This window comes from Ictalurus punctatus, unplaced genomic scaffold, assembly GCF_001660625.3.
Source record: "Ictalurus punctatus breed USDA103 unplaced genomic scaffold, Coco_2.0 Super-Scaffold_100, whole genome shotgun sequence".
NCBI lineage: Eukaryota > Metazoa > Chordata > Actinopteri > Siluriformes > Ictaluridae > Ictalurus > Ictalurus punctatus.
In genome coordinates, this window is record NW_026521086.1 from 1,557,945 (window position 1) to 1,584,294 (window position 26,350).

Sequence of the window (26,350 nt, forward strand, 5' to 3'; positions counted from 1 at the left end):
GCGGAAATGAGAGCCAGGTGGGAATGGCGGACCTGATGGTGTGTGTTTGCCAAGGACCATTCTAATGCTCTTACTGTGGATTATAACCTTGTGGATATTGATTCAGGAGGCTGGCGAACACTTCGGGAATATTCTGCCAAGGTGAATAAACGAGCGAGCGGAGTTTTGAGCGTTCGGAGGCACATGACGGGTTTGAGATCCTTTCTTTAATACTTTTGTGGAGAACCAGTATGTTTAAATCGTTGGATGTTACTGTCTGTAAAGAACTTGGAATCTGAATAAGCGGAATCTGACTGCCGGTTTCCCATGCTTTCGGGTTCACGAACTCCCGTACGCTTAAATCACTGCCATTGAAGTGCTGCTTTTAAAGTGAACAACTTTTTTGTTTTGGTTAAGAATTATTTTGGGGTTAAATGTTTTTTTTTCTGCCTTTTGTGTGTGAAAATTTTATTTTATGAATAGAGCCTTGTTTCCTTATGGGTGCGTTTATTAATCCCACGTAGGGGAACTTTTTGGTTTTCATTATTTCGGTTTCTATGACTGAAACGATCTGTATTTTCTTATGTTTATTGCATAAATAATAATAAACTTATATTGTAAGAATTGAGTAGCCTTATTCTGAGTGATGTCCAAATTATAAGTTATAAGTGACGGTTAATTTGAACTGTCTGGCGTCCAAACCCCATAAGGTACCATGCTACAGAGTGGCGCCCAAATGGGGACCGAACCGTAAGATTTAGAAAGTTTAGTTGGGGTACTGAACTTAACAGACTTGGACATTTGCGTTATTGATGGACTTGACCATTGTTAATTATTGTGAAATACAGTGTGTACATATATTTTCAGTTTTTCTGGTTGGTGTTTACATGAAATGTATGGTTATGGAGAACATTCAGGAGTCTGTGTAACTACTTGCTGCTCTGTATTGTTTCTCTTCTTCCCTGGCCATGTCTACCCCTACCCCTCCAATCAAGCGCATCATTACTCTTGTCTTCTTGATGAAGGAAAGAGCCAGGCTCCCACATTCAGTGTAAAAGCAGAGACTGCCTGTGATTTTGCAAGCAGCTGTTATCTGCCTTGTTACAAAAGGCTCAATGGAAGGGAAACCGCTCCCAGCCTTTTTCGGGCGTAGACCTCTTGCTGATAGGTGAACTTGCCGACATCTACTTTACGGAAAATTTTCCAGTCACGCATAGAGTCTTATTGAGCAACGAAAGAGCCAGGATTCCACTTTCTGTAGAAAACCAGAGACTCCCTTTCATTTTGTAAGCAAATGTTAACTGCTTTGCTACAAAAGCACAAAAGAAGGAAATCTGCTCTGTCCAAGGTCTCGCTTTCCGGCTGTTCCTAGAGGACCTGATCCTACAGTGATGACAACCGGTCAGTTATTAAAGCAAAGTTCAAAATTTCTAGCTTGTTTCTGCCCGGTCTCGGACCAGGAACCTTTTGTGTGTTAGGCAAACATGATAACCACTACACTACAGAAACCACGACAGGGTTGTACTTTGGCTGCGCCAGAGCTGAATTGCCCAGCGTGGCATTGGCGGAATAGTGGTGAACATAGCTCCTGTCCAAGCAGTTGACCCAGGTTTGATTCCTGGCCAATGCACGGATTGTAACTTGGAGCTTCTCAAGGTACTTTATGGTAGTTGGCACAAAAGGAAGGAATCACCTTCCTGGAAATAAATGGGTCGACAGAATGTGCCATAGGCTTCTCTGCAAGCCTCCCACAACTCTTTCTGCTTCCCACTTGAATTCTTAGTGCTTCTTTGCTGTTTGTAAACACAGTATTATCCAACAGGGCATGTTTGACCTGTGAACAGGGGCGAAAATGTAAGAAAATGCGGTCTCTCCGTGTCTGTCTTTTGTTAGCGACAAGCTAGCATGCAAACTGTGTTGAGAGGTGTACATTTTCCGCAATCAGCCATCTATATAGTCAATGTTTTATATTTAATAAGCAAATATGTCTATATGCTGATTGGTCTTAAGCAGCGTTGTCCAATCTTCAGCTTTTTGTTCCAATCTAGCAGGAGCCACACCTGATTCCAATTGTTGGATCTGCTGATCTTGGCTTTCAATAGACTAAAGTGTGGCTTCTGCTTGGTTAGAATGACAACCTGCAACCACACCGGCCCATTCTGAATAAGACTGGACAACCCTGATCTAAAGCAAATAACCACTGAGGTAAGTGCCACTTTGTGAGTTCTGAATCCGTCGTGCCGACTCGACGTCACTCGATGAACAGGGAAGGAACTGGTAGATCAGAAGACTTCCCACTGTTGATGAATGGCAATTTCAAGTTGAGGGTGCGTTTGCTTTGCATTTTCCCGCTTGGAGGTGGGGAATTACAAGTTGCAACCTCGAGTCAAGCGCATCATTACTCTTGTCTTCTTGATGAAGGAAAGAGCCAGGCTCCCACATTCAGTGTAAAAGCAGAGACTGCCTGTGATTTTGCAAGCAGCTGTTATCTGCCTTGCTCCAAAAGCTCAATGGAAGGGAAACCGCTCCCAGCCTTTTTCAGGCCTAGACCTCTTGCTGATAGGTGAACTTGCCGACCACTACTTTACGGAAAATTTTCCAGTCACGCATAGAGTCTTATTGAGCAACGAAAGAGCCAGGATTCCATTTTCTGTGGAAAACCGGAGACTCCCTTTCATTTTGTAAGCAAATGTTAACTGCTTTGCTACAAAAGCACAAAAGAAGGAAATCTGCTCTGTCCAAGGTCTCGCTAGACATTAAAGCAAAGTTCAAAATTGCAAGCTTGTTTCTGCCTGGTCTCGAACCAGGGACCTTTTGCATGTGAAGCAAACATGATAACCACTACACTACAGAAACCACGACAGAAACACCCTTTAGCTGTTGCCTATGGTCTGCTGATGAGAAGAGCACATAGTTAAACTTTTGTTCAGCAGCGTTGAATTGCCCAGTGTAGCATTGGTGGTATAGAGGTGAGCATAGCTGCCTTCCAAGCATTTGGCCAGGTCTCCCACAACTCTTTCTGTTTCCCACTTGAATTCTTAGTGCTTCTTTGCTGTTTGTAAACACAGAATATCCAATATGACATGAAGTGCATTCACACTTATTTACAGTTAATGAGCTGACTGACACTGCATTGATTCCACAAGGGAGGTATATGCTGGTGTGTATGCACTTAGGTTCACTCTTATGCAATTATTTAAATGTTCATCTGTCAGTCTTGTTCTGAATTAAGATTCGATCACGTTCATATCAGAACACGCTGCTTCACAAAGGTCTGTAGATCCAAATAAAGCAGATGCTTTGAGGGCAGCTTGGTGAATGTTCTTGTAGTTTTCTGGGTCTACAAGTCTCCAGAAATGTTGTGAATGTTGCTGAGATTTCAGCTGGATATGATTTTGGAGATTAATAACCTCCAACTCCATCTCTACAGCATTGACATTGAACAGTTCAGCCATCTGCTTTGAAATGTGATCCATGTCTATCTCCATGAAAGACTTGGCAACAAATGCCACACATATCTCAAGATTTTCAAAATCACTGAACCTTTCCTCAGATTCCTGCCCAAGCCTGGACAGGAGGTCACAATACTCGAGTACATCCAAAACTTTGGTTGCATTTGCATGGCTTTCTTTCTATCTTTACCAATGAGGGGAAGTGTTGCAATCTTTTGTTTTTCAATTGCTGAAGGTAAAATGACAGTTTTGCTTTAAATACCTTCACAGCACTGATCATATCACATATGGTTTTGTCTTTACCTTGTAACTGAAGATTGAGCTGATTCAGTTTCTCTGTCACATCAGCCAAGAATGCAAGATCAAGCAGCCATCAGACAACAGGTTAGTGCCCCCCCCCCCTTGGTTCCATTAAAGCCTTAATTTCACTCACCAAGGAAATAAAACAGTGAAGTACCTTACTCCTACTCAACCATCTGACTTCTGTATGAAGGAGATCGCCATACTCTGCAGAAATTTTGAATACAAATTCTTACATTCAGCCATAATCCAGTCCAGACATTCCGTCATCTGCTCCGTGCAGCACTGCTTCATACACGCTGTAGGAGAAAATAAAGACTTCATATCATCATCACCACCATCACCACCATTATCACCATCACCATCATCGTCCTCATAATCGTCATCATCGTCGTCATTGTCATCATTGCCATCATTGTCACCCTCATTGCCGTCATCATCATAGTCACCGTCATCATCGTCGTCACCATCATCATAATCATAATCGTCATCGTTCTGATCATCGTAATCATAATCACCATCATCGTCATCTTCGTCATCATCATCATCATCATCATCGTCACCATCATCGCCGTCATATCATCGTCATTGTCATTGTCATCACCATCGTTATCATCATCGTCGCCGTCATCATTATCTTCATTGTCATCATCATAATAATCACGTCATCAACATTGTCATCATCTTGGTCATAGTCATCATCTATTGTCATCATCATCATCGTCACCATCATCGTCATCATGATCATCATCGTCAAAATCATCGTCGTCATCAACATCGTCAACATTGTCACCATGATCACACTCCAATGCCCTCCAAAACCCTAAAAAAAATAATTAAAAAAAACTCAGAAAACCTCTGAAACCCTCCGAAATGCTAAAAAACTCAAAACCCCAAAAACCCATCAAACCCGCCAAACCTGAAAAAACTCTCCAAAAAAAAAAAAAAAAAAAACCCTCAAAACCCCAAAACTTGCAGCTTTATTACAGATGTGTTGAAAATGTTTCATTTCTCAAGGGTTTACATTGGAGACCCCCTAATGGTCAAAAGAATAAAGACATGTAGAACTGCAGCACAGTAATCCTTTACTGTGTGTAAAGGCCAAGAAGAAATAAGCAGCTGATATACACATCAGATAAAGTAGTTCCTGAAGGAGTCGGGCCAGACTGGGACAGAAATTGGGACAGAAACTGGGTCTCACACCCACCCGGTCCTTCCCATACACAATAATACATGTTTGATGTGAACATTAATAAAGCTATTGACCTGTAGCTGCATGATTTCATGTACAGTGCTGCTGTCACGTGATTAGCTGAGTGCATATGGGCCATTGTTCCAGTGATACAATAGAAACTATAATAATTAGAAAATATATTTATAATTAAAATCTACAAGTTAATATAGGAAATTTAAGTAAGACTAGTGAATTTAAATTCAATTTGCATATCCCTCATCAAAAAAAAAAGTTGAGCAGACACGACAGTACGTTTTTTTATTCATGAACACGCATATGTACATAAAATTAATCAGATCTCTACACTTAAAGGTCGTAAACCCTGTTACCTCAGTGTCAAGCCTGTTACCCTTGTGTAACCAGTGTTACCTCAGTTTCAAGCCTGTTACCCTTGTGTAAACAGTGTTACCTCAGTGTCAAGCCTGTTACCCTTGTGTAAACAGCATTACCTCAGTGTCAACCCTATTACCCTTGTGTAAACAGTGTTACCCTCATGTCAACTATAAAGTTTGTATCTCCATGTGGTATTCGTGTACTGTGAAGTATCTGGTGTTAAATTTTGGGAAAATGAAGAAAACTAAAGTACAAGTTACACTCTAAACACAAGCTCCATTAAATCATCTTCAGAGAAATGCTGTTACTACAGACTTCGTATAGTAACTGATACTCTAGATAAATATCCCCGCTCATGCCAAGGGACCAAGTGGACACACACATTCATGATAAAAAGAGACTTTATTTACAGTTTACATTTTCATATCACTATAATTTGATTAAAATTACACCTCTTATTTAACAGTTCAGATCAGTAGTTCATAGAGTACAGAAGATACCAATAAGGCCACATTGTGAAGCACACACACATAAAAGGACACATTTTGATATTTTGTAAAATAGTTAGTAAAATTAGAATAATAGCTTCTGTTCTTATTTCTTTAGTATTTGTGGGCATAAAAGCCTGCCTATAATTAAACAGTATAATAGTTTAGTAATATCAGCTGTACTAGCCCGTCACCTACCCACAGCACTAGTTAACATAGCGAACATTAATGTTACCTACCCAGCAGTCGCTATACAGCATTAAATAGATGATCAAGCTGAACAAGTGGAAAGAAACGCTAATGGATGTCACATGATTAAGTTGAAAAAAAAAATTCACATAAGCTCCACCCATACTGAACAAGGAACACCTGTCACATGGCAAATTCAGTATATACGGACTGTGTGCGCGAGAAAGAGAGAGGTAATGCAACACATGTCCAGCAGAGGGAGCTGGTGAACTGTGTGTTTCTCCAGTACACACACCCCAGAGATAAAAGAGAAGACAGATTTTCCTCCCATTAACCACAGCATGAGGTCATTCATTAACTCACACACAGAAATGAAATAAAATGCATTTTTAAATCCAAACCTGTGACTGTAAATGTATGTATAGTGTATGTGAACATGTACGCATGTGTGTGTGTGTGTGTGTGTGTTTACAGTCACAGTGTGTTTTGCTGGTCTCCTAGCTGCGAGTTTCACGCTCAAAGGCGGGCTTATCGTAGTGCAGTGGCACTTCAAACACACTGCCTCCAAACCTGCAAGCCGATCACAGCACAGGGTACAGTCATTGAATAGAGCCTCCATATGGAAGCGTACCTCTGCACTGAGGAGCACGCCCTCCTAAACAGTTAGGGCAGCTACGAGAAAACAGGTTCCCAGTCCATCACTGATTGCAGAAATACATAACCAGAGCCATCTCTCCCTACAGCTCTTGCCTGGCGTCCCACTGAAGATAAGCAGGGTTGAGCCTGGCCAGTACTGGGAGACCTCCTGGGGAAAACTAAGCTTGCTGATGGAAGTGGTAATAGTGAGACCAGCAGGGGGGGCTCACCCTGTGGTCTGTGTGGGGTCTAATGCCCCAATATAGTGACGGGGACACTACTGTATAAACAGCACTGTCTTTTGGATGAGACATTAAACTGAGGTCCTGACTCTCTGTGGTCATTAAAAATATAAAACATAAATAAAAATAAAATAAAATAAAATAAAGAGTAGGGGTATAACCCCAGTGTCCTGCCCAAATTCCCTCATTGGCCTTCTCAATCACCCCCTAATAATCCCCATCTCTGAATTGGCTACATCACTCTCTCCTCTCCACTAATAGCTGGTGTGTGGTGGGAGTTCTGGAGCACTATGACTGCTGTCCCATCATCCAGGTGGAGGATACGCACTAGTGGTCTCCTCCCAGTGTAAAGCACTTTAAGTGTCTAGAAAAGTGCTATAGAAATATAACTGTAACCAAGTAACTTGAAGATGCCCCACCTGCCAGAGAAAATCACCATGAAACCTGCCCTGGATCTCCACAGGTCAACTCAGTGACAAGACCAAGACCAAAAACTGTCAGCCACTGTGAAGAACACCGCTGCTGAGCTATTCCCATTATATGGAGAAAAGTATTAGAACAGCAAGGGCAATTATTTTTGGTTTGCTATATACGGGAAACATTTGGGCTTGAGATCAAATGATGAATAGGAGTTGATTAACAAATTTAGATGTAAATATTAGGAAATTAAATTCTGGTCAAACAACTTAAAATATGGCACCTTGTGTTTAAACCTACCCATTTTTCAAATGATCGAAAATATTGGAACATGTTTGGAATGTCCTAAAAATGACCGACATATCTCAAACCCAAATGTCTTCAGTGTATAGTAAAAACAAATCCTGGGCTTCAGAGGGAACTGTATTGACAGACCAGCGCATGTCCTGACACCATGTTTCCATCGAACCCAGGACAAGAATATCAGCGTTCTCACAAACCTTATGGCCTCTCGTCAGTTGAGCCACAATCTTGAATCTTTTTGTGGTCATGCTAGTATGTTTAGTCCAAATACAGGTGTGTGCTTCCAAAATAATACCCCACCCCCCCCACACACACACACAGTGAACAAACTAGCTTATTAGCAGCAGCTTCTGGAATTCAGCAAGGCAGGCTGAAATACAGTGTGTGTGTTTGTGTGTGCACTTCTCACCTTCATGTGTGTGGTCAGCAGGACCCAGCTGCTCTGTTGCATGCAGAGATTCATATCCAGAAAACGCAGCATCACTGTGTGAGAGACTTGGAGTTGGGGTGTATGCTGGAGACTGAGTCACAGTGTGTGTGAAAGTACTCAGTGCTGCTGGGAAACGAATGCAAAGCAGAAGTGACCGTCTACATGTGCTGCTCCTCAACATCCGTCTCTAGAGAGATGAGAAACTCTCATGAATCCATTTACGCACACACCTCACCTCTACTCTGAGGGATTTGAGGATGTCACACGTACATCGGGCAGGTCCTGTGTGCCATGGCTCAACACATGCCTTATGGAAGAAGTGACCACACAGACAGACAGACAGACACACACAGGGTAAGACTGATAATGTGCTATGGACACAATTCTGTCTTGCAGGGTTTCAGAATGTAAAGTTTCGAGTCCAGAGCTCTGAGGTGTACACTGGCAGTAGTTATATCATACACTTTCTGTCAAACTGTCAATCAAAGTGTTGTGTGTGATAATTTATGACCCTCTGTGCTTCCCTGACTGACATGTCTGTAGGGGTGGTGAGGGGGGTAACCCTATGGAGTTTATCAGATGATCAATCTGGCTCCTTTGTGTCTGGGGCTGTTGTGGAGAGGTGTGTGTTGGGGGGAATAGTCCCCCTCCCAACGAAAGGTGTTTATGTTAATGAGTTTGGTTTTTGGTGGGGTGAAATACGTCTGAAAAGAAATAATGTTTTTAATATGGGGATGTGTTTGTGGTACTTTGTGGCGTTATTTCATTTGTCTAAACACATTGTTAGAAAAGCATGATGTTTGAATGTGTACATATATGAGTAGAATATTTGTTTTGTGAAATAAATGAAAACAATTGTTGATTATGTTTTTTAGGGATCCCGTTTTACCTTTGAATAAAAAGTTTAGGAGTTAAAGCGTCTTTAAAAAAAAAAAAAAAAAAAAAAAAGAAAGAATCTGTTTAAAATAATCATTTGTATTACATACATTCTAAACACAAACCTTTAGGATGTAAAAATGATCAAAAGAGCTGTTTAAAAAGAATCCGTATTACTAGGTTTCCAAAAAAACACATAAAAACTTTAGGAGGTAAAAATGGTTAAAAGAGCTGTTTAAAAAGAATAGCGCATATTACACGACTTCTAAACAAAGATCCTTACAAGGTAAAAATGTTAAAGTGCTGGTTAAAAGATGTTTAAACTAGGAGATAAGTTTTTTCCAGAGTTGTCTTCCAGTCACTGTGTTAAGCAGTAATGAAGTTAAACTGAGACACCTCACTCTCGCTAAACCCCGCCCACACATACGTGTTTTCAGACACGCCTCTCTCTCTCTCCCTCTCTCTCTCTCTCTCTCTCTCTCTCTCTCTCTCTCTCTAAACACACCCATACACGTGTTTTCATCGTAGCCAGTACGTTCTGTCAAAATGTCAATCACGGCGGTAGAACTAGAGGGCTAATTTATGGTTTGTGTTTTTCCTGACCGACAGTTCTGTAGGTACACCTAATTTATGACCAGGGGTGGTGGGGGTAACCCTATCCACTGTATCAGTGGGTCATTTTGGCACCTGTATGTCTGGGTTGTGTCCTTCCATTCCTGGGGGTGTGTGTTTTGTGTACTGTGGGGGATCTCCCCCAACAAATGTGTTTATGTTAATGACACTGTTGTGAAACGTGTTTCTCCCTGAATTAATCACACACAAATGTATACCTTTTTGTGGTATAAGAGAATGTTTGTTTCTGAACTTACTTTTGTGGTATTGTTTTATTTTGAAGCTTAAGGATGGTTTAGGGAAATATGTCTGAAAAGAATATCAATGTTTAATATGGGCGTGTGTTTTTGTTACTGTGTGGGTTATTTTGTTTGTGTAAACACATTGTTAGAAAAGCATGATGGTTGAATGTGAATATATATGAGCAGAATGTTTGCTTGTGAAATAAATGAAAAAACTGTTGATTACATGTTTGGGAGAACGGCGTGACTTTGAATAAACATTTACTGAAATAAAAACCCCTGAAACAGATAAACCATCGATGTGGCCAAAGAAATGTAAAAAATGTTTTTACATATATTCTAAACATAAACCTTTAGGAGGTAAAACGTTTAAAAGTGCTGTTTAAAAGAATCGTGCGTTTTGTTTCAACTATAAACAAGATTTTGGAAAATGGTCCGCCAACGAGGATACTTACACAGAACTGCCGTTAAATACATATGATTTTGTCTATGCTTTGACATCCCATGTCCCCACTGGCTGACAGTCAAGTCGTGTACATTTAGGCCCTCTGTAACACTGTTTGATCTGAATGTGTGATCTTTCCTGGCAGTTGTCTGTCTGTGTGTGAGAGAGACATGTGATTTCTGGGGGTTTTGCTGACCAGAATGCTTACAAATGTGTATATGTTAACGAATTAAGGAAAGAGTCGTGCGTCTCAGTGCGTAAATAATGGTTAAGAAGTTGTAGTTAAAACACAGAAGAATCTCTGCAACTATCTGTTACAATGGCTGCTCTGAGAAATCCTAATACCCCTAGAGGAATGCTGTGTATTCACCAACAAGAGGACCTGCTGAAATGAGAGAGGACCTGACTTCTGCTCCAAGAAAAAAAAAACCCAAGATGTTAGTTTGGCAATTTATTCATGAAGATATTGTAAAGACGTTGTTGTTTAACCCTGAGCAGGGCGTCAACAACTCCAAAGATCGTGTCTTAAGGCCGAGGGTTTTTTTAGGAGGTAGAAAAACATGTAAAGATGATGATTTAAAGGAAATGGGTGTTTCGTCCATAATGGTAAAAAATAAAAAATGGTTGTACGGCAATGTGAAATAAATCGGTGGAGACATACTGAGTACATTTCTGTTCCACAGTCTATAAGGATCCCCACCATTAATGTAGTGTGAAAAATGTACATACCCCCCGTGACTACATTGGTTAAGGTTTAAACATTTTTATTTTGTGATGGCAGAAAGACAAAACTGTTGTACATTTGGTATCTGGTGATTTTAGAATTAGACCCCAACTGTCAAATATGCTTTGACATAGAATGTGAATTGCTTTGTCAGGCAAAGAGCACGATGGTATGGAAAGAGTATGATGAGGTGATCTAATGCTGAGGAGTTCTACAGTACTTTGACTTGGGAACATTCCAACATGGCCCTCAGAGAGGCATTATCTAAAGTACGTATATATAATATAGATCAGATCACCAGTATGTCTTTACCCACTCCTGATCTGTAGTCAAAATGATTAGTTTATTTCCTTGTATGGGTTTTATGACAGTGAGCAGTCATATACACTATAAGCCAAAGTTATAGAAACAGGAGAGATTTGTAAAGGTTTCAAAATATTTTAAAAGTTGAGGAATATTTCCAACAGAACAGAATATTAGACATTTGGTGTAAACTAGGGTAAAAAAAATTCTCTGAAATATATCGGTGAAAATATTTTTCCATTTTAAAGGCCTCATATTAGAAATGATAGTACAGCCTTTGTTGATAAGTTACCAACTCATACTTTATAACAATTTGTTTAGGAGCATCTGAATCTGGCAAACAACTTTTATTCCATTTAGGCATGCAATAAAAGTTAATAAACAAATTAGGAAGAAATGACTTGTACACTGCTGCTGCGGGTATTAAGTCAAACCATTTTGTTCAAACTTCAGTGTGATCCATAGAGTAGCAGAAACCTATGGCACCTTATGAATACCATGTGGAGGATTAAGTTGACAAGTCACTTACAGTTACAAAGGCATATCCTTGTGCAGGATCACTTTCGCACCAGCTTTGCCCATTGACACGTCTTCTACCATGTCAACATATAAGAAAAGGCAAAAAGTAATATGAGATGTATACGAATATATTTTATCAAATATAAGACATTATAAGGAAGAAACATAATAATATTATTTAACATGGTCTTCCAATCAGCCCTCTTAAGTGTAAGAGCATTATCAGTATTGTACGGCAGTTGGGACAGTAGTTAGCGGCAGCTGGGACAGTAGTTAGCTTTCAGATGTCAGATGAAAGACAACTTTTTGAGTCACAGTGCCAAACTACTGGCAGAATATTTTGATCCTTCTTTTTCAGCATAAAGGACTGGCATTTATTTAACAGACAGATGGCACAGCCGTATACTTGGTCAGAGGATTTAGGAATTTTTTAAAGAAAGGTTCGTTGTTTTTGTTCTTTTATCATAGCTTCAGTTTGTATACTTACTTTGGTTAGTGTCTTAAACTGTTTTATTAGGTGGTGACAGATTTGGTTAACAGGGAATGATGATAGGTGAAGATTAAGTTCATATGCATGTACAAAATAAAACTGTCTATATCTATATTTGTCTGCAATGTATCTGTTTAAGCACTACTTTATTAGCGATGAATAGCCCATTAACTAATTCATAGACCCCCTTTCTACCTTTTTAACTTCGTTATACATGTTTCGTTTCAAGCATTGTGTGCAGAAATTGCAAATCATTAATTTGAAGGTTAAGGGATCCTTAGACTTTTGCTTCTTCAGCATCAACAAAGTCTAAACAAAGACTAAACTCAGAAACAATATAACTGTCTGGTTGTGATCAGAATAAAAAGCAAAGTGAAAGGTGACTTCACTCCCAAAGCGCTAAATGAGATTTCTCTATGTTCAAATGAGATTTCTCTATGTTCATATAGAATATCAGTAAATATCAGTTTGTGTAACTAATCTATCAGAAAATACTAGACCCGGTGACTGAATGTGGTAGATGTATTAGAATTTTGGACATGTTATGCATGTGTAGCTCCCTATGTGTATGATCTATGTGTAATCCTTCTGTCAAGAAATGAGCAGACTGAGGTTTGTGAAATAATTGAACTGTTTATTGGCTACGTTGTTGAGAAAAACACTGTGATGTGTAAAACATTTCTACAGTCCTTCAAGGGTTAGGAGGCAGAAAAACATTTAAAGACGGTGTTTTAAAAGAGTCGTGAATTTTGTTTAAACTATAAACGAGATTTCAGAAAATGGTCCGCCAACGAGGATACTTACACAGAACTATCGCTAAATACATAAGCTTTCGTCTATGCTTTGACATCCCATGTCCCAGCAGTACATTTATGACCTCTGGTGACCATGTGGGTGTGCGGGGGGTGGGTGTGAGAGAGAGAGACACAGGTGTTCTTTCGGGGTTTTTGCTGACCAGAATTCTTACAAATGTGTTTGTTAACGAATTAAAGGGAGTCGTGTGTCTCAGTGTTAAAATAGTGGCAAAGACGTCGTAGTGGGTGTGGGGGGTGTGCGTGTGTGGATGTGTTAGAGAGAGAGAGTCGAGTGTTTCCTGGGGGTTTGCTGACCAGACTGCTTACAGTGTGTTTATGTTAATGAATCAAGGTACGAGTCGTGTGTTTTAGGGTTTAACGATCCCTACCAATGTGTACATTTGTGGTTTAAGTGAATCTTTGTTTCTGAAATTACTTCTGTGGTAAATATCAGTTTGTGTAACTAATCTATCAGAAAATACTAGACCCGGTGACTGAATGTGGTAGATGTATTAGAATTTTGGACATGTTATGCATGTGTAGCTCCCTATGTGTATGATCTATGTGTAATCCTTCCGTCAAGAAATGAACAGACTGAGGTTTGTGAAATAATTGAACTGTTTATTGGCTACGTTGTTGAGAAAAACACTGTGATGTGTAAAACATTTCTACAGTCCTTCAAGGCTGTATGACGTCGTTGTTCTCTTTTACTGAAAGAAAGGTCAAAACCATAGGTGTTATTCGTTGTGTAGACTGAAGTGACAATATGTCTGAAGAAAATGAAAATATGTATTACATATCCTACCTGCTAACCAGGTTATTTTAAGGGTGGAAAAAAAACCTTTTTTAAAGACGGTGTTTTAAAAGAGTCGTGCATTTTGTTTAAACTATAAACGAGATTTCAGAAAATGGTCCGCCAACGAGGATACTTACACAGAACTATCGCTAAATACATAAGCTTTCGTCTATGCTTTGACATCCCATGTCCCAGCAGTACATTTATGACCTCTGGTGACCATGTGGGTGTGCGGGGGGTGGGTGTGAGAGAGAGAGACACAGGTGTTCTTTCGGGGGTTTTGCTGACCAGAATTCTTACAAATGTGTTTGTTAACGAATTAAAGGGAGTCGTGTGTCTCAGTGTTAAAATAATGGTTAAGACGTCGTAGTTAAAACACAGAAGAAACTCTGCAACTATCTGTTACTATGTCTGCTCCGAGAAATCCTAATACCCTTAGAAGATTGCTGTGTATTCACCAACAAGAGGACCTGATGAAATGAGAGAGGACCTGACTTTTGCTCCAAATTTTTTTTTTTTTTTTTTTTTTTTTTAAAAACCAAGAGATTAGTTTGACAATTTATTAATGAAGGTAATGTAAAGACGTTGTTGTTTAACCCTGAGCAGGGCGTCATCAGCTCCAAAGATCGTGTCTTAAGTCCGAGGGTTTAGTTAGGAGGTAGAAAAAACATTTAAAGATGACGTTTTAAAAGAAACAAGTGTTTCATCCTTAATGGTAAAAAAGAAAAATGGTCGTACTCCAATATGAAATAAAACGGTGGAGACACACTGAGTACACTTCTGTTCCACAGTCTATAAGGATCCCCAAACTTCATGTAGTGTGGAAAAATATATACACCCTCCGTGACTACGTTACTTAAGGTTTAAACATTTTTATTTTGTGATGGCAGCAAGACAAAACGGTTGTGCATTTGGTATGTGGTGATTTTAGAATTAGGCCCCAAATGTCAAATATGTTTTGTGTATGGCTTCGTCAGGCAAAGATCACGACGGTATGGAAAGAGTATACAAGAGTAATTGGGGTGATCTAATGCTTAGGACTTGTACAGTACTTCAGCTCGGGAACGTCCCACCATGGCGTTCAGAGAGGCGTTATCTATGGTACACGTATATATAATATAGATCAGATCACCAGTCTGTCTTTACCCACTCCTGATCTGGGGGTGGGTGGGATGGGGATATCAGTTCGGGCATATTTCCAACAGAACAGAATATTAGACATTTAGTGTAAAGTAGTGAAAAAAAAAAATCTCTGAAACATTTCAGTGAAAATAGTGGTCCATATTTAATGCATTATATTAGAAATGATAGTACAGCCTTTGTTGATCAGTTACCCACTCATACTTTATAATAATTTGTTTAGGAGCATCTGAATCTGGCAAATAACTTTTATTGCATTTAGGCATACAATAAAAGTTAATAAAAAATGAGGAAGAAATGACTTGTGCACTACTGCTGCGGATATTAAGTCAAACCATTTTGTTCAAACTTCAGCACGACCCTTAGAGAAGCAGAAACCTATGGCACCTTATGACTACCATGTGAAGGATTACGTTGACTCGTCCCTTACAGTTACAAAGACGTGTCCTTGTGCAGGATCACCTTCGCACCAGCATCGGACCCCCGCTTATCCCATTTCAACGTATAAGAAAAGGCAAAATGTAATATAAGATGTATTAGAATATATTTATAAAATATAACACATTATGAGGAAGAAACATAAAATATTATTTAACAAGGTCTGCCGTTCAGCCCTCTTAACTGTAAGAGCATCATCAGTATTGTACGGCAGTTGGGGAACAGTAGTTAGCTTTCAGATGTCAGATATAAAACAACTTTTTGAGTCACAGTGCCAAACTACCGGTATTATATTCGGATCCTTCTTTTTCAGCATGAAGGACCGGCATTTATTTAATAGACAGATGGTACAGCCATATACTCGGTCAGAGGATTTAGGAATTTCTTTGAGAGGTTCATTGTTTTCGTTCTTTTATCATAGCTTCAGTTTGTATACTTACTTTGGTTAGTGACTTAAACTGTTTTATTAGGTACGGACCGATTTCATTAACAGGGAACGATGATAGGTGAAGATTAAGTTGGTATGCGTGTACAAAATAAAACTGTCTATATGTATATTCGTCTGCTATGTATCTGTTTAAACACTGCTGTAATGGCGATATAAAGAGAGAGAGATACCCATTTACTAATTCATAGAACCCCTTTCCACCTTTTCAAGTTCGTTATACATTTTTCTTTTCAAGCATCGTGTTCAGACATTGCAAATCATCAGTCTGAAGGTTAAGGGTTACTTAGATTTTGCTTCTTCAGCATAAAAAAAGTCTAAACATTAATCTTATTATTAAACATTAATCTTATTATTAGCAAAGATATTTTTTTTTGTTAAAGTTGCAGACAGCGCCGGCAAGAAGTGTCTGTGTGTACGAATGTGTGTTCACGAATGTCTCTGTGTGCTCGAGTGTCTGTGCGTGTGTGTGTGTTTGTGTGTGCATGTAGGCTGCGCGTTGATTTAGAAATGCTCACAGTGATCAAACTGACTAGAACTACCTGTGCAATAAACGGTTATAATGCACACCTTCCAGCCAATCAGAATCCAATATTCACACTGACCATGGTATAAACGTAATTAATGCTTAGGATTCATAATAACCTTACGATATGTATTGCTTTCTTCCAATGTTCATAGAAACCTCTTCACGGCTAAAGCTGCAGAGATGGAGGTTGAGGGGACCATGAAGAGGTGGCTCCAGCTGGCATCAGATCGAGAGTGCGGGCGCAAGAGAAGACTTTTGAAAACTTTTGCAAAAAGAAGGTATTTAGAGTGTTTTAACTGTGGACTCTTTGTTAATTAGTTAAAATGTACATATTGTAGTGTATTTTTGATTGTTTATAAAAGTCCTTGCTGTTTTTAAATGGTTGAATTTTTTTTTTTTGTGTGTGTGTGTGTGTGTGTGTGTGTGTGTGTGTGTGTGTGTGTGTGTGTGTGTGTGTGTGTGTGTGTGTGTGTGTGTGTGTGTGTGTGTGTGTGTGTGTGTGTGTGTGTGTGTGTGTGTGTGTGTGTGTGTGTGTGTGTGTGTGTGTGTTGGTAGCTGGGTGGGTATACAGTTGCGGTCGGAAGTTTACATACCACTTGCAGAATCTACAAAATCTTAATACTCTTAACAAAATAAGATTGATCATAAAAATCCTAAGTTTCTTATTTAGTACCGCCATGAATAAGCTATTTCACATAACAGATGTTTACATATAGTCCACAAGATAATAGCTGAATTAATCAAAATTACCCCATTCAAAAGTTTACACACGTTTGATTCTTAATATTGTGTGTCGTTACCTGAATGATCCACGACTCTTTTTATGTGTTATGATAGTTGTTCATGAGTCCCTCGTTTGTCCTGAGCAGTTAAACTGCCCACTGTTCTTCAGAAAAATCCTCCAGGTCCTTCACATACTTTGCTTTTCCTGCATATTTTAGCCCTTTCCAGTAGAGGTTATATGATGTTCTGGTCCATCTTTTCACACTGAGGACAACCGAGGGACTCGTACACGACTATTCCAAAAGGTGCAAACATTCACTGATGCTCAAGAAGGTAACAGCATGCATTAAGAGCCTGGCTGTAAACGTTGTAAACAGGATGATCATGTAAATTTTTTTGTCTTCTGGGATACTTCTTCTATGCTGTATTAACCATCTTTCTGTAATAAACCTTTTTCACCTCAGAGGACGAGTCTGCAAGTGTTGTCTAATTTCACAACTAATCACAACTCAGTTTTTACATTTTTTTATTTTATTTTTTAAGAAAATAATTAAAATTCAATAACCTTTTGACTGTATGAGGTACCGGTAAATGAGCAAAAACATAGTACTACTTTCATCAAATGTCATGTGCAGCTTGATGCTAATTATAGTAATGTATAGTAATTCTGAGTCTTGAACAGTAAACTCTCAAGTGTCATTGTCATGTCACAGCAAACCAGCGACTCCGTTTCCCAGAATGCACCTCAGACTACAAACATGGCAAACACAAACTACAACTCCAAACCAACACACCGACATTGTTAACCTTCTCCAGAATACTAATCAGACAAACCTGTTACCAGTGAACCCACTACATTAGAGAAGGAAATACTGGATGTGAAGTGCAGTAGTGCTAGTGTGTGTGAATAGACTATCAGTTTAGATACTGACCCTGAACACTACTAACATGCAGTGCTTTCTTGGGGTGGTGCTGAAGTTGGAGTTGAACCGGTAAGAAAGATATTAGAGAGAGGCTTCTTTACACTCCTGAGGATGTTCAATTAGAACCTGCACCAAACTCACCTGATTCAAGTCATCAGCTAATTAAGCGGCCTGCACGAGCTGAGGTGGGTGCTTTAGAGCAGATAAAACACCAAATGTGTTAGATAAGAGTTCAGAGCCTGTGTTCTAGACACATGATTTAGAGTGGAGACTTAGGCTTATACCTGAGCTTTGGAGTTATTCTGATTATAGGTTTCAGTGAGGAAGTGACTGAAGTTAAGGAGAGGAACTGTAAATAAAGTTATAGTCTTTCTGAGTAAACAGAGAATAAGGCTATATTAGTGTTACGGGGGAAAAAATAAGCTCGTAGCAGCGCTGATGAAATACATATACATGTCAAAAACTGCTAGAATGCTTTTTGGCCACAGCTGCTGTAAACCCACCCACATCCTAGAGATGAAACTGTTCTGTAATGAGGGATGGGCTAAAATTCCTCCAAGCTGATGTGCAGGACTGATCCACAGTTACCGGAAATGTTTGTTTGCAGCTGTTGCTGCACACCGAGGTCACATCAGATACTGAAAGCAAAGGTTCACATACTTTTGCCACTCAGGTATGCAATATTGGATCATTTTCATCAATAAATAAATGACCATGTGTAATATTTTTGTCTGGTATCTTTAAATAGGTTCTCTTTATCTACTTTTAATACTTGTGTGAAAATCTTATGATGTTTTGGGTCCTGGTAATGAAGATGTATAGAAAGTTCTAAAGGGTTCACAAACATTGTAAGGTCATAGCAAAAGAGCTCTTCCACAAACACTACCGAAGTGACCGTGGACCATGGGGTCTTAAACCTAGATAAATCGTGTCCAAAAGACCACGTAGCTCTGTCTTCAACTCGAAATGGTTAGATGTCTCCTCCAGAGCCAGTTAAGCGAAAGGCACTTGAGTCTCTCAACAGCCCATTTGTCGCGCCCATGCCAGATTTCTTGTTGTCTGGCGGAATGACCCAGTCACCTTCTTACCACAAATGGGTATACCACTAGCCTGGGGTAGTGTGGCCGAGTGGTCCAAGGTGCTGGCTTTAGGCTTCAGTCTCTTCGGGGGCGTGGGTTCAAATCCCACCGCTGCCAGGGTAGTTAGCTTATGGTGGGTGATGTCTTTTCTCCAAAGGCTTTATGCAGGTTTTTCTCCCACTCTTTCATGCTATACACCATGTAGGTACAATCAGGTGTGAGTGAGCACCCCGTCTTATTTGTAGAACAGGGATCTATCAAAGTCTGATCTTCACAACACATGTTTGTGGAAGTGTATCATGGTATGAAAAAAGGAAGTTTGTGAGGATCTCAGAAAAAGAGTTGTTGATGCTCATCAGGCTGGAAAAGTTAAAAAAAATATATATATCTCTAAAGTGTTTGGACTCCACCAATCCACAGTCAGACAGATTGTGTACAAACGAAGGAAATTCACGAGCATGGTTACCCTCTCCAAGCGTGGTCAACCAACAAAGATCACTCCAAGAGCAAGACATGTAATTGTCCACGAGGTCACAACGGATCCCAGGGTAACTTCTAAGCAACTAAAGGCCTCTCTCGCATAGGCAAATGTTAATGTTCATGAGTCCACCATAATGAGTACACTGAACAACAATGGTGTGCATGTCAGGATTGCAAGGAGAAAGCCACTGCTTTCCATAAAGAACATTGCTTCCCGCATGCAGTTTGCTAAAGATCACATGGACAAGGCTACTGGAAAAAATGTTTTGTGGACAGGTGAGACCAAACTAGAACTTTTTGGTTTAAATGAGAAGGGTTCTGTTTGGTGGAAGGAAAACACTGCATTCCAGCATAAGACCCGTATCCCATTTCTGAAAAATGGTGGCGGTAGCATTACAGTTTGAGCTGTTTCGCTGCATCTGGGCCAGGACGACTTGCCAACAATGAATTCTGAATAATACCAGCAAATTATAAAAGAAAATGTCAGGACATCTGTCCGTAAACTGGATCTCAAGAGAAAGTGGGCCATGCAGCAAGACAATGCTGGCCCAAATTTAGCCTATTACCCAAAAACATTTAAAATTCAATATAGAAGCAAATACTCACATCTGTGAACCCAGTTGGAGATAGAAAAAAAGACACCAGCCGTGAGTGAGAAGAAGCAAGGGTCCAGATTTATTGGTTCCGTTCCATCACACGAGATCCACACCAATGAGAATTCTCAGAAGTGATCTGACACCTGTATTTACACAGTAGAAAACCAATATATTTCAGAAAGACTATGATATCAATACCAATAGGGTTAAAAAGAGCTCATCTACATTACCATTATGTTTTGAAAGAGGCCTTTCTGGATACCATTAGGATTGAAAGTGGGAGAGAGACAAAACAATTTAGAGAGACCTTGGTCTCATTATTATCTCGCGGGGGCAGCTTGACTCAGCTACCCTTATAAATGGCTCCTCATGGTTTTCTCTTAAAATTAAGGCCTCCATCGTCTGAGACAAGAATCTTCACCATCTGAATTATGAGTAAGTCTCTTTTACATTTTTCTGTATTTCTGGTTTATAATTTATTTTCAGATTTCTTGTTGTCCAGTGGAATGACCCGGTCACCTTCTTACCATGGACGGGTAAACCACCACATTGTCCTGGGGTAGTGTGGCCGAGTGGTCCAAGGCGCTGGGTTGAGGCTCCAGTCTCTTTGGGGGTGTGGGTTCAAATCCCACTGCTGCCAGGGTAGTTAGCTGAAAGTAGTTCTGCTTAACTTTCCCAGAGCAGAAAGTAGTTATGCTTAACTTTTCCAGTTAATTCTCAGTGGTAGTCGTTATCACTACGGATGCAATATATATTTCGCCACGTGTTGATTCCATGGCGCTGTTCCAAAGCTTGGTGGTTTTTTTTTGTTTGTTTGTTTGTTTTTTTGAAGATCTACATTTTGAATTGCCTCCGCTATCACGAAAACCAGTTAATACTTTATCGGCTTTATTTTTTCGGCTTTCATCTCTTTTTGTTTATTTCTTTTTTCCCCAGACAGCGATTAACATTCATCATTTTACCTGAGAAAAAAAGCGCTCTTAGGCGGCAGGTAAAGTGAACTGTACACTTACATTTACATTTATTCATTTAGCAGACGCTTTTATCCAAAGCAACTTATAAATAATAAAATTGCTTATTTACTCAAAAGAAACATCGGTATATTATGAATATCATTTGAATGGTTTAAAATATATATGTAGTGTCAATTCAGGAATATCATTATACGATTGTATGCCGAGTGGAATTTCTATTGTCTACTGTTCAGTGTCTGTTGTTTGTTCAGTAGTCAAACACACAGTAAAATAAAGTCTTTTGGTAACAAGTGAGCAGATCACAGTTATGTTAGATTAAGTTAGAATATATTAGAGTAGATGTGTATCTTTTCAATAGTTGTATAATTAAACTTTGGGTCATTGATCTTTTACTCTAACATGAAACCTGTCAAGTTATTTTAAAAGAATCAGTTACCATAATTTTACTTTACAAAACAATACATGACTATGTAAATTCTTTTTATATATTTATTTATGTTAATTGTTCATATCTATGGGTACTATTCAGGCCATCAGCATGAAGAAAAAAAAATTCCCTGGGAGAATCAACGTGTCCTTCAGGAGAGGCCCATCAGGTCATTTACTTCGGGACTCATCTGAAGAGGCAAGAAGCATTAAAGACAATCCTTCTTTGCAAGAGAAGTCAACACCTCAAAGAAAAGATGTGGTCAGGAAGAATACAGCCTCCCACTCCGTTCAATCCACCTGCTAGTGGTGTTCCTGAAGACGTACCTCTGACACAGGCAACAGTTGAGAAGACACCAAAAAAACAAATTAGATCCTGTTTAGCTTGTGGTCAGCCAAATTCTCGCTACATGGGTGATGGCTCCTCTGTACATTTCTTTTAGCAGGCTGGTGATGTTAAATACTTCTACTGCTCCAGGAAAGTCTTTGAGGCATACTCTGCAGAGGGCCTTCTGGTCATCTGTGCAGGTTCTGCCACCAGCCACTAAAACAAGGACCCAATAGCCCTCATATCCACACTGGCTTCCCTGGAGCGGCAGGCAAATACATTTACTGTCCTTCTAAAGTGCTCTCCCTGTATCAGGCACAGGGAATGAATGCAGAGACGACATGGGCAGAGTTTCAGCAGTCCTCATTCTATGAGGCTGAGAGGCAGAGGTGGATTGTTGAAAAGAGAAAATAACTTTGTTGTGAAACACAGTATTTATGGTCTGTGCATGACATGTCTGATTGCAAGCCAAGCACAAGGTTGGATTTTGGTAAATAGTTACAAATCATGTGTAATACTGTTGTCCATGAATCTCATTCTACTTTTTCTGCTCTCTCTCTCTCTCTCTCTCTCTCTCTCTCTCTCTCTCTCTCTCTCTCTCTCTCTCTCTCTCTCTCTCTCTCTCCCTCCCTCCCATTGTGGAATTGTGTATAGACAACATTGTATTTAAAAAAACAAAACAAAATTGTCCTGTGTATTTGTAAATATGTTTTATCTAGCTTGTATTTGTAAATGTTTTAAAATCTTACTCCTTATTTGGAATACATTTTCAATAACTTACTGTAACACACCCTGCATATATTATTTAGATAGTTATTTTAATTTTGACCAACTGTTAATTTCACATTCTTCTATAACAGTTAATTTTACACACTGAAAGAGTATCGGAATAGTAAATGTTGACAATGCTGCTTTTAAAAAATTACATGGATACAATATGTAACAGATAATATAATATAAATATTTGAACCAATGTTTTTACGTTAAGTTCGTCCGACCCTCCTCCTGGATTTTCCTCACTTTCTATTGGCTAGTTAGCGCTCTACACCTACGTGTGACTGGCCCCCGCGTGGCAGGTGAGAATTCTACCACTGAACCACCAATGCTTATCATAACGGATCAACGACAATGCAGAGTGTGCTTTTCATTAAGTATTGTTCTGATTAAACAGTTTGGTTTCAAAATAGAAAAGGAGCATCCTAAGTCTCTTGTATATTTCAGCAGCATTGAGTTCGTCTGGTTTGGGCAGAAATGATAAGGTTTGTAATGTTCTTTTGGTGAAGGCTTAAGTTTCAAAACTCACTTCTGCATTGGCCGGGAATTGAACCCAGAGTCTCCCACATGGCAGGCGAGAATTCTACCACTGAACCACCAATGCTTAGTTTAATAAGCTAAAGACTTCACAGAGTGTGCTGTTCAGGTAAGTATTGTGGTGCTTCCGCAATTTGGTTTCATATTTGAAAAGGAGCATCCTAAGTCTGTTGTATATTTCAGCAGCATGGAGTTCGTCTAGTTTGGGCAGAATTGATAAGGCTTATAAAGTTCTTTGGGTGAAGGCTCAATAGTCAAAACTCTGCTGTGCATTGGTTGGGAATTGAACGCGGGCCTCCTGCATGGCAGGTGAAAATGTTACCACTGAAACACCAATGCTTATTTTAAAGAACCAAAGACTTTGCAGGGTGCGATTTACAGATGAGTATTGCGTTCCTTCAGCAATTTGGTTTAAAATTCTAAAGGAGAATTTCTTGTATATTTCAGCAGCATGGAGCTCGTCCACTACCCTAGTGTTGGGCAGAATTGATAAGGCTTGTGAAGTGCTTTGGGTGAAGACTCCATATGCAAAACTCTGCTGTGCATTGTTGGGGAATCAAACCCAGACTTCAAAGACCTTGCTGAGTGTGCTTTTTTTCAGGTAAGTATTGTGCTGATTCAGCAATTTGGTTTCAGAATTGAAAAGGAGAATCCTAAGTCTCTTCCATATTTCAGCAGCACGGAGTACCCTAGTTTGGGCAGAATTGTTAAGGCGTGTAAAGTTCTTTGGGTGAAGGCTCTTGCACCACAAACGTTTCCAAAACTCAGTTGTGCATTGGCCTGGAATCTAACCCGGACTTCACAGAGGGCGCTTTCCAGGTAAGTATTGTGCTGACTCAGCAATTTGGTTTCAAAATTGACAAGGAGCATCCTAAGGCTCTTGTATATTTGAGCAACATGGACTGTGTCTGCTACCCTTTTTTTGGGCAGAATTGATAAGGCTTGTAGAGTTCTTTGGGTGAAGGCTCAATATTCAAAACCCAGTTGTGCATTGGCGGGGAATCGAACCTGGCCTCATGTGTGGCAGGTCAGAATTCGACCACTGAACCACCAATGCTTATCTTAAAGGATCAACGACAATGCAGAGTGTGCTTTTCATTAAGTATTGTTCGGATTAAACAGTTTGGTTTCAAAATAGAAAAGGAGCATCCTAAGTCTCTTGTATATTTCAGCAGCATTGATAAGGCTTTTAAAGTTCTTTGAGTGAAGGCTCAATATTCAAAACTCAGTTGTGCATTGGCCTGGAATCAAACCCAGACTTCAAAGACTTCACAGAGTGTGCTGTTCAGGTAAGTATTGTGCTGATTCAGCAATTTGGTTTCAGATTTGAAAAGGAGAATCCCAAGTCTCTTCCTTATTTCAGCAGCAGTCACACACTATATTTCCAGATACTGTATAATATTATAATATCTCCTCTCTGCTCAACACGCATGTAATGCAGTCTACATACCGTAGAGCAGTGTTTTTCAACCACTGTGCCGTGGCACACTAGTGTGTCGTGAGAGATCGTCAGGCATGCCGTGAGAAATTGTCCAATTTCACGTAGTCTTAAAATTCTTTTTTATTAAAATTTATTAATTATTACCTGCAAATAATAAGCCATTGTTGAGTGTCTGTGCTGTAATATAGTGACTGGCAGAGTAATGTAATATTAGTCTAGGTGGCAGTAGGTAATTGCCTCCTACCTTCTTAGAGACAAGAGAATTAGTGACGCATGCGACAGGTCGTGGTGGCAGTGATGGAGAAGTTTTTAAAAAGAAAAAATGCAAACTCCGAACTGGGCCCTGGACAAGACTGTGACCCAGGTGAAGGGCCTAGTATGAGTGGTGGTAAAAAGAAAGCAAAGCTCGAGGCAATACAGCGAAAGTTATCTTTCGTTAGGATTTACGTTCACCAGCGATGAGATGACCCCGACTCCATTATGCTTGGTGTGTGGCGAGAAGCAGTCCAATAGCGCCATGGTGCCAAGCAAGCTTAAACCCTATCTCCAAGCGAAACACCCGTCGCTTCAAAACAAGCCGATGGACTATCTTGTTTGCCTGCGTGAAAACACCGAAACAGGCAACATTCATGAGAAAAACCACAAAGGTAAATTACAAAGCCCTCAAAACTAGTTGCTGAACTTGTAGCTAAATGAAAAAAGTCCCACACTGTGGCAGAGACGTTAATACTACCTGCCCGCAAAGACACTGTCAACGAGATGCTCGGCCCTGACGCGGTTAAAGACATATCTAAACTCCCGCTCTCAGATAACACAATCGCCAGACGTACTGATGACATGTCTACAGACATCGAAAGCCATGTTTTGGAAAAGATACGCATCAGTAGGAAATTTACGTTGCAACTTGAAGAGTCTACGGATATTCTCAGTTCTTGGAAAATGTGCGTTTTGTGGATGAGATGACATTAGAGAAAACTTCCTATTTTGTAAGGCACTGCCAGAAAAAACAACAGGAGAGGAAATTTTTTGGGTCAAATCGGAATATCTTGACCAGGGAGGACTTACGTGGGAAAATTGCACAAGTGTTTGCACTGATGAGCTGCAGCCATGGTCGGGCACACCTAAGGCTTCGTTAGCAGAGTGAAGGAAAGAAACCCAGATCTTATTGTTACACACTGTTTTCTGCACCGTGAGGCCTTCGTTGCAAAGACTTTACCAGCAGAACTAGTTCCTGTGTTGGATGATGTTGTGCGCATAGGGAACTTTGTAAAGACACGACCATTGAAAAGGTATATTTGCATCTTTGCGTGAGGAAATGTGAGCGGAGCATAAAGCCTTATTGCTCCATGCGGCGGTCCGATGGTTGTAGCGTGACAAGTTGCTGGCCCGTGTGTATGAGCTGTGGGAGGAACTTAAAGTGTTTCTGACAAATGAGAGGTCTGATTACTCAAATCTGTTTGCAAGTGATGAGTGGTGTGCAAAGCTGGCATACCTGGCAGATATATTTCATCATATGAATGAACCGAACACACGGTTGCAAGGCCGAAATGAGAACCTGCTTACAAGCATGGATAAAATAAATGGATTCCATTTAAAGGTGCACCTCTGGCAACAACATGTGCAAAGTGCCAACCTTGAGATGTTCCCACTCACAGAGGAACGGCAAGATCACCCTGCTGCACTGTGCGAGGTAATAGGTAAACATCTGAAAAC

At 39.9% G+C, this 26,350-nt stretch overlaps 1 protein-coding gene and 5 non-coding genes across 8 annotated transcripts in view; 2 read left to right on the forward strand and 4 right to left on the reverse strand.

Annotated features, from left to right (window-relative positions):
- The window catches only part of LOC108261406 (NACHT, LRR and PYD domains-containing protein 12), a 263,191-nt gene that overhangs the window by 186,232 nt on the left and 50,609 nt on the right, over nt 1–26,350 (reverse strand). The window lies entirely within an intron of this gene.
- trnav-aac (transfer RNA valine (anticodon AAC)) lies at nt 1,416–1,488 on the reverse strand. The gene has a single exon. It is a non-coding gene; the product is annotated as a tRNA-Val (tRNA).
- trnav-cac (transfer RNA valine (anticodon CAC)) lies at nt 2,763–2,835 on the reverse strand. Its single transcript has one exon. It is a non-coding gene; the product is annotated as a tRNA-Val (tRNA).
- Nucleotides 19,117–19,198, forward strand: trnal-uag (transfer RNA leucine (anticodon UAG)). Its single transcript has one exon. It is a non-coding gene; the product is annotated as a tRNA-Leu (tRNA).
- On the forward strand, nt 20,716–20,797 carry trnal-gag (transfer RNA leucine (anticodon GAG)). Its single transcript has one exon. It is a non-coding gene; the product is annotated as a tRNA-Leu (tRNA).
- trnag-gcc (transfer RNA glycine (anticodon GCC)) lies at nt 23,192–23,263 on the reverse strand. Its single transcript has one exon. It is a non-coding gene; the product is annotated as a tRNA-Gly (tRNA).